General features: G+C 40.4%; 1 protein-coding gene across 5 annotated transcripts in view; it reads right to left on the minus strand.

The window, feature by feature from the left end:
- Window positions 1-7786, minus strand: part of LOC102978220 (extracellular sulfatase Sulf-1) — a 161794-nt gene that overhangs the window by 92161 nt on the left and 61847 nt on the right. The window contains exon 3 of one of the 5 annotated variants that reach the window (XM_055091090.1): window positions 4956-4982. The exons of the other annotated variants lie outside the window; for them this stretch is intronic. The gene's annotated coding sequence lies outside the window, so the exon portion shown is untranslated. The remainder of the gene's footprint in view (window positions 1-4955; window positions 4983-7786) is intronic. 5 annotated transcript variants of the gene reach the window in all.

Genomic DNA, 7786 nt, shown 5'->3' on the forward strand with positions numbered 1-7786 from the left:
TATAAAATAGATAAACAACAAGGACCTACTGTCCAGCACAGGGAACTATACTCAATGTCCTGTCATAACCTATAGTGGAAAAGAATCTGAAAAAGAATAGATATACACATATATATAACTGAGTTACTTTGCTCTACACTTGAGACATTGTAAATCAACTATGCTTCAATAAAAAAATTTTAAAAAGGCCCCAGGACTCCCCAGAATGTGCACGATATTTGCTTTAGGTTGATATCACCCTGAACACCATAGTGGAATCAGATGTTCATTTTTTTTTTCCAATGAAAACAAACCCCAAAGAGCATATTAGCCTGTCAGGGTAGATGAAAGTCAAATATTTCCAACTTGGTTAGTGGACAACTATTTCTTAGCTGGTACTTTTCTCTGATATACATTTAGCGTTCTTCTGAAAGCCTGACCTTACATTGATAGTAATTGAACTGTGCACAAGATTTTTCATACGCTTAGGTGTTTTCTTGTATCTCAAATCCCATTAGTATCTTTGTTGTTTTGTGGATAAAATAACTCCTCCTATGTTCACAATGCATCACAATTCAGGAAAGACTTTGGCATGAATTATTAGTATTTGTTCTTCACAACAGCTTCTATAGGAAGCTAGAGCAAGCATTATTTTTCCTTCTCCAATCCACCGCCATCCCCTACAGGAGGTTCAGAAAGCTGAAGCTGAAACTCACAGTCATGTCTTCTGACTCTGAACCTGGTGCCTTTTTCCCCTAATAAATCAGCTCTTTTCCATTTTACCCCATTATTTTGTGAATAATTGCCAACTTGATCATCCCTGGACACAAAGGTTAAAAACATACAGACTAATGTAACGCACAAACTTGCAAAGAAAAAATGCATTTGTATGAGTTTCAAACTTTTCATTGCAAATCTTCATTGCAACTCAAGGAAACAGAATATTGGTTTTTAGGTTTACTTATTCTTTCTGCACAAACCCACAACCAATGAAAATAAAAAGAAGTAAAACAAAAAACAAAACAAAAAAACCCCAAAGAAGTAATAATGTCCCTAGTAATGGAAGACAGCTTTGTAGGAAGTTGGCACCTTCTCAGTGGACAGCAGCCAGAAAACTTGTAGTTGTCTAGGTAGGAGTCACGGGGAGAGGACAGTAGGACCTACCGGTTATTCCTGGAAATTCACCTCATCTTGAGTCACTGCTTTGCCTGACCATGGGGATGAATGGAGAGACCAAAATAATATTCCATCCAATGATAAGGTACAACTTTATTTTGTCTGATGGTGACACCCTATTTTTCTCCAGATAAATTCTGAGCTCATATAATTTCTGTCACCATTTGTTGGAAGGAGAACAGAGTTTTGAAGGATGCAAATGGTTTTAAATTATACGGCAGGGACTGTTCACTGCCCACCTCCTCATTCATTACCCACCTCCTCATTCATTACCATCTTCATTCATAACAAGATCCTGATTTTATGTGGTTACGCTCCCAGCTTTAGGTGACATCTCCTAGTTCTCCTTACAGCTCCACGTGCCCACATGACTGAATCCTTCCCAGTGAGATGTAATGAAAGGGTTATGTGGGACTTCTGGGTGGTTGCATAAAAAAGGGTGAGCGGCCATTTGTCGTATAACATGGATGGAGCTTCAAGCAGTCATCTTTTTTTTTTTTAAAAAAAAATTGAACCACAGTTGATTTACAATGTTTCAGGTGTATAGCAAAGTGATTCAGTTTTATATATCTATATCTGAATATGTGTATATATATATATATATATATATATATATACATATATACATACATACATACCGTCACATTCTTTTTCAGATTCTTTTCCATTATAGGTTATTACAAGATATTCCTAATTCATCCCTCCCCCTTTCCCCTTTGGTAACCACACGTTTGTTTTCTTATGTCCGTGAGTTTATTTCTGTTTTGTAAATAAGTTCATTTGTATCATTTTTTTAGATTCCACATATAAGTGACATCATATGATATTTGTCTCTGTCTGACTTACTTCCCTTAGTATGATAATCTCTAGGTCCATCCACGCTGCTGCAAATGGCATTATTTCATCCTTTTTTATGACTAATATTCCATTGTGTGTATATGTGTGGGTGTGTATGCCATACCTTCTTTATCCATTCATCTGTTGATGGACATTTAGGTTGCTTCCAGGTCTTGGCTACCGTATATAGTTCAGCAGTCATCTTGAACCATAAGATACTCTCACTGATGGAATGTTCCATGGTGGAGCAGAGAGGGAAAAAAGCCTGGGGCCCTAGTGACTATCATCGCAGCCCTGACACCCAGACTCTGGATTTCTTTTACTTGAGAGAACAAAACCTTTTGCGGCTAAGGCACTATTTTGACTTCTGCTATGTGTAGTCAAAATCCCCGATGACATCTTCTAACTAACACTACTGTTTTTTTCCCTCATTCTACCACCATCCTATATTTAAAATGTTAGGAAAACATGGGTTTTTAAAGCAAACCAGAAGAGTCTGATTTATGTTCAAAATAGAAAGAAACAAAACCCGTGGTTAATGAGAGATATGAAGGCATAAGGAACTACACAAATAAACGTGCAATTACAAGTTATGGTAAATGCTATGAAATCCATAGGGGCAAGCGGGAACACGAAATTCTCTCAGCAGGCTTTAAGCTCCAACTAATAATTAACTAATATTTAAGGCAGTTTAAGGTTTCTGGGTCAACTAAAGAATGTTAGAAATCGCTCATTAGCTATGGAAATGAAAAGCAGAAACGGATTCCTCTATCTTTTGGTAATTTCCCAGGCTGCAAGTGGATTTCATTATGGTGTGAATTGCCCTCTAGCATCTTAAAAAAAAGCCTGAAGTCTTTTTGTAGACAATAACCAGTACTCTACCTGAGTTTTCTTAAAAGAGGTTAAATTGTAACCCCCTCCAATGATAAATTTTCATATTTCACATCCAAAGGAGGAATTTTCATACTTTGAAAAAATTTACTTAAGATAGTTTATTATTGTCTTACCTAATTGCAGAATTTTATTGGATAAAAAGATGGTAACAAAACAACCCCTCTGAAGGAATGCTGAGACATGTTTATTCAAGAGAAAAACTTAATTACCTCTCTTCACCTGCAGACCTTTTCCCTTTTTTCCTTCTCACTCTTGCAAATGAGACTTCTGTTTTTGGTTGAAAATACAGATTCTGCCTTAACTTGAATAGCAAGGATTTTCTAAAAAAACCCTCCTGAAACCCAAGGTCTCTATGCTTTAAAGGAATTTTTTAAAAGGGTTTGTTCTTTTTTTGTTTTAAACACCTTTATTGGAGTATAATTGCCTTACAATGGTGTGTTAGTTTTTGCTTTATGACAAAGTGAATCAGCTATACATATACATATATCCCCATATCCCCTCTCTCTTGTGTCTCCCTTCCACCCTCCCTATCCCACCCCTCTAGGTGGTCACAAAGCACCGAGCTGATCTCCCTGTGCTATGCGGCTGCTTCCCACTAGCTATCTATTTTACGTTTGGTAGTGTGTATATGTCCATGCCACTCTCACTTCGTCCCAGCTTACCCTTCCCCCTCCCCGTGTCCTCAAGTCCATTCTCTAGGGGCACGACAGGAATAAAGAAAAAGAGTTTGTTCTTCATATATGTCTCAGTTATGTGTCAGTTATACACCTCAAATTAGGATTTTAGAAACTCAAAGTAATACATAAGTGACACACTATTCTTAGACTGGTGAGATTGACCCCATAACAATTACTAATGGTTACTCCGACGTTGCCATTAATAAACTAGCAAAGTTTAGGAGGAAAAACTATGAATGCACAAACAAAAATACCTTATTCAATTTGATTTATGTTTAGCCACCAGGAAATGGAAATTATTTGGTAAATTTGATTAGTGTAGATTGTGTTCTACAAACTGTTGCATGACGTGGCACACAAAGAAAATAAAAATATCAATTATGCACAGCACATTGGAGTAAGCAGATGAGGGGACTCTGGCCAGTCTGGCCCTTCCCAGCCCTCCTGACCTGCGGACATGGGCATCTTGACACGCCTGTCATCTCTTTGTGGCCCACTGCCAATGCGGAGGGAGTACTAGGATGTTGGGTTCTAGAGAACTGAATTGGGCTATGAGGTTTTTAAACTGATGTTGCTATTTGTCCAAAAAATATGATGTAGAGATATTGAAAATAGACTATTAAAAAAGTCAGAGCCTTAATTTCTATATTTGTATGTATTATGTACCGTGGTGTTTTTAGAGAAAAAAAAATAGTCTGATTTGACCAATAAGAAGAATCTGTTGGACAACCAACCTAAATCTCCACTTCACAGAAGCACAGACTCATAGAAGTCATAGACTCATAAACTCATAGACTCATAAAGTCAAGGATGGACTTTACACATCATCTTATTTAACTTATTTTAGAATTGAGGAAATGGAGGCCTCGAGTAATCAATGATACCTCAAGTAACCAAATGTATACTGTACAAAGATTTCGCATACCTTTTCTAATTGGAATCTTCCAGTAACCCTTGGCAGTACTCCCTATTTTTGTAGGGGTGGAACCAGATTCAGAGAGGCTAAGTGACTGACCCCAAATCGCTGTTTCTCAAGGCAGAGAAGGAACCCCTCATCTTGTACTCTCCTACTACATTACAGAACCTTCCATCATGATCACATTTGAGCTATCCGTTGCACTTATAATGCACAACTAAGTTAAGGCAGTTTCCTTTGAGTTCCATGAATATTTTCACTGAGGCCAGTTCTGTCCTAAGGGAGGTGCTCAAATGAGTAAATTGCATTTGTAGCATGAAGAAATGCCATCACCCCTACCTCACCCACATCCCTAAAATTTGTGAAACCCTCTCCAACTTTCTTCAGGGTTTTAAAGTGGTGACGCCCAGGACAAGTTATGCCACTGAAGAAGGTATGGGAGGGTATACATCGGGTATATTTCCCTGGAAACTTACCATCGGTCTTTCACTTGTGGATTTTATCTGGCAAAAGGAAAAAGAAGGCGTAATAAATATTTATCTAGAGTGGAGCTCTCGAATGTCATCCTATAGCAAGAACATGCACTCCTAAACATGATCAGCAACACACACAAGTAGGCACAGAAACCTGGGTGGGAAACACCATCCCCAAGCCAAACAGCCTATGCCTCTGTCCTGGCACGGAGACAGCTCCTTGAAACAGAAGTCGGCCTGCCAGAGGAGAAGGACAGACAGATTTGGAAGTTCTGCTGTCTCACTTCCTAGTCGTGTGATGCTGGAGAAGTCAACATCCTCTCTGAATCAGTAGTTTCTCGTTTCTAAAATGCAATAGCTCTGACTGTCTTCCAAATGACTGAAAATTCGTGGAGCACTTGATAAACACTAAATGACTTGTAAATATTAGGCACTCTAATATTTTGGTCTCTATTTACAGAAAATAATCTATGTCATTGTGTCAGGGGGAAAAGTGGCTTAGGGTCTTATCAGTGTCTCTGTCTTCATGGCACAGCTATCATCCCATGAGTGATAAATGGATCCGGAGCCCACATGGATCCCATTTCTCCATCTATTCCGGTACGTTACCTCCTCATCAGATCAGATCAGTCACTCAACCTGTCGATTCTGTCATCTAAATGTTTCTCAGTTCTGTTCCCCTTTCTCTATTTCTTTCTTCACTACCATAGTTTATGCCTTCTTCTTTTTTCCAGATCACTAACAGCTTCTAATGGTCTATCTGTCTCCTACCTGCTTCCTCTTAAATTCATCTTCAACTTCCCTGGGGAACCAGAGCAATCTTAGATGCTAGCCTAACCATGTCTCTTCCCTGTTCAAAATTCAACGTCTTCCCAAACATGGCTTTAGTGTTAAAAAGGCCTTCTAGATTCAAGCACCAGCATGGTATGTGCCCAACCAACTCCACTCCCACCAAAATGGCTGATCTGTTTATTCACTAAGAAAATTCAGACATCAGTGAGGCCTTCCTTGACTTCCCCTGACACTCACACACCGGGAATTCTATCACTGTCCCTCTAAAGACCACCCAGAATTTAGCGCACCACAGGGGCTTGGTAAATGTTTGTGGAATAAAAGAATGGATGTCTAGATGGTAATGTACTCCTTTACCAGAGCTTCTTCAACCCAAATGTAAAATATCTTAAAAAATGAATTGGCGGGCTTCCCTGGTGGCGCAGTGGTTGAGAGTCCGCCTGCCGATGCAGGGGACGCGTGTTCGTGCCCCGGTCCGGGAAGATCCCACGTGCCGCGGAGCGGCTGGGCCCGTGAGCCATGGCCGCTGAGCCTGCGCGTCCGGAGCCTGTGCTCCGCAACGGGAGAGGCCACAACAGTGAGAGGCCCAAGCCCTCTGGTATTTTCAAGCCTACCTAAGTATCTGATTAGCAATTGCCTGGGACAAGATCTTTTCATATCTGCATATCATAGTATAATATAAGAAAAATTAGGGCACGCCTTTTTCAAATAGCACGTGATCTTTCATCTTTAAAAGCGTTTCCTTTTTCAGTGAGCTGCAATCTTTCTCTAAAAGATCATTTTCATTCAGTAGACTCAAAAAAAGAATTAAAAGCTGTGAATGCCTGGCTTTACTCCCAATCAGTTTGAAAGCCACCGCTTAGTTCTTAAGTTGTCCTTTTGGAGAACAAAGGCTCAGGTATTTGGATTCTGAAGCCTTTCCATCAGCATTTTGGCAAGTGAGGTGATAGCAAGGTGAGTGTGAGAATAGAGGGAGAGATTCGCGGACACACGTGCCCCTGTGCTTTTCAAAGACAGCCCTGAACACTAGCCGGTATACAGCCGCAGGGCTCAGTCCTGGCTTATCTCACTTTGTTTCGGAAATAAACTGCAGGTTGCAAACAGAAAGAAGACTATAGCGTGGGAAGGCTTAGGCATGACAGGACTGCCTGTTTTTTCTCATTGCCTCATTTTTGCTCAGTGCTTTGTTTCCAACTTTCCATAGAAACCATTACTAACTATTCCTCCCTCACCTTCTAGAAAAGTGCTTCCGAAACTCACTAAACTTCCCGCCTACCTGGGGCAGACTCCTGAATATTCGAGAAAGGGGTTCTGGCCTTAGTGCATGAGCCTAGAAATCTCAAACCAAATTTCTAGACACTAAACACAGCAAATGGGTGTGGGACCTGAAGTTATTTAGTTTCTAGGGCTTGTATAGGAGATCAGGGGTGAGAAGCATGTGCCTGGAAAGAATTCAATTGCTCAGGGAAAAAAAAAAAGGCAAAACAAACTAAGAAATCAATATGCAAACAAAGAAAACAAAAAGCAGGCTGATTACTTCTCCCCTCCTGCACCGCCCCCCCCCTCCGCCCCCGCCCAAAAGTAATTTTCTCAGGTTGTATATTTCAATTCCAGATGCACGGTTAAAAGAGCCCTGAAAGGACACAGCCTCCAAGGAATCTGAAAACCAACTAAAGAAGCGAGAAGTTGAAAGTCAAAAGTTGTCATCTTATATTGCACAAAGCACTACACATCACAGACACGCATTTCAAACGTCAGAGGTTAGCCTCCATGCCTCTGACATGATGGCAGGCATGAAGCATTTCTGGAAGCTGCTTTGCCCTTTATGGGAAAAACGGGAAGCACATGATTTGACTGTCATGGAACAGCTTAGTATGAGGAAGACTCTTCTTGAATGAGTCACATGTCTGAGGTACCCCTAAGATGCCCACACCCATGCTGAGAGCAGAGCTAAGAATTTTTTTTTTTTTTTTTTTTTTTTTTTTTTGCGGTACGCGGGCCTCTCACTGTTGCGGCCTCTCCCGTTGCGGAGCACGGGCTCC

The sequence above is a fragment of the Physeter macrocephalus genome, chromosome 15 (assembly GCF_002837175.3).
Source record: "Physeter macrocephalus isolate SW-GA chromosome 15, ASM283717v5, whole genome shotgun sequence".
Lineage (NCBI taxonomy): Eukaryota > Metazoa > Chordata > Mammalia > Artiodactyla > Physeteridae > Physeter > Physeter macrocephalus.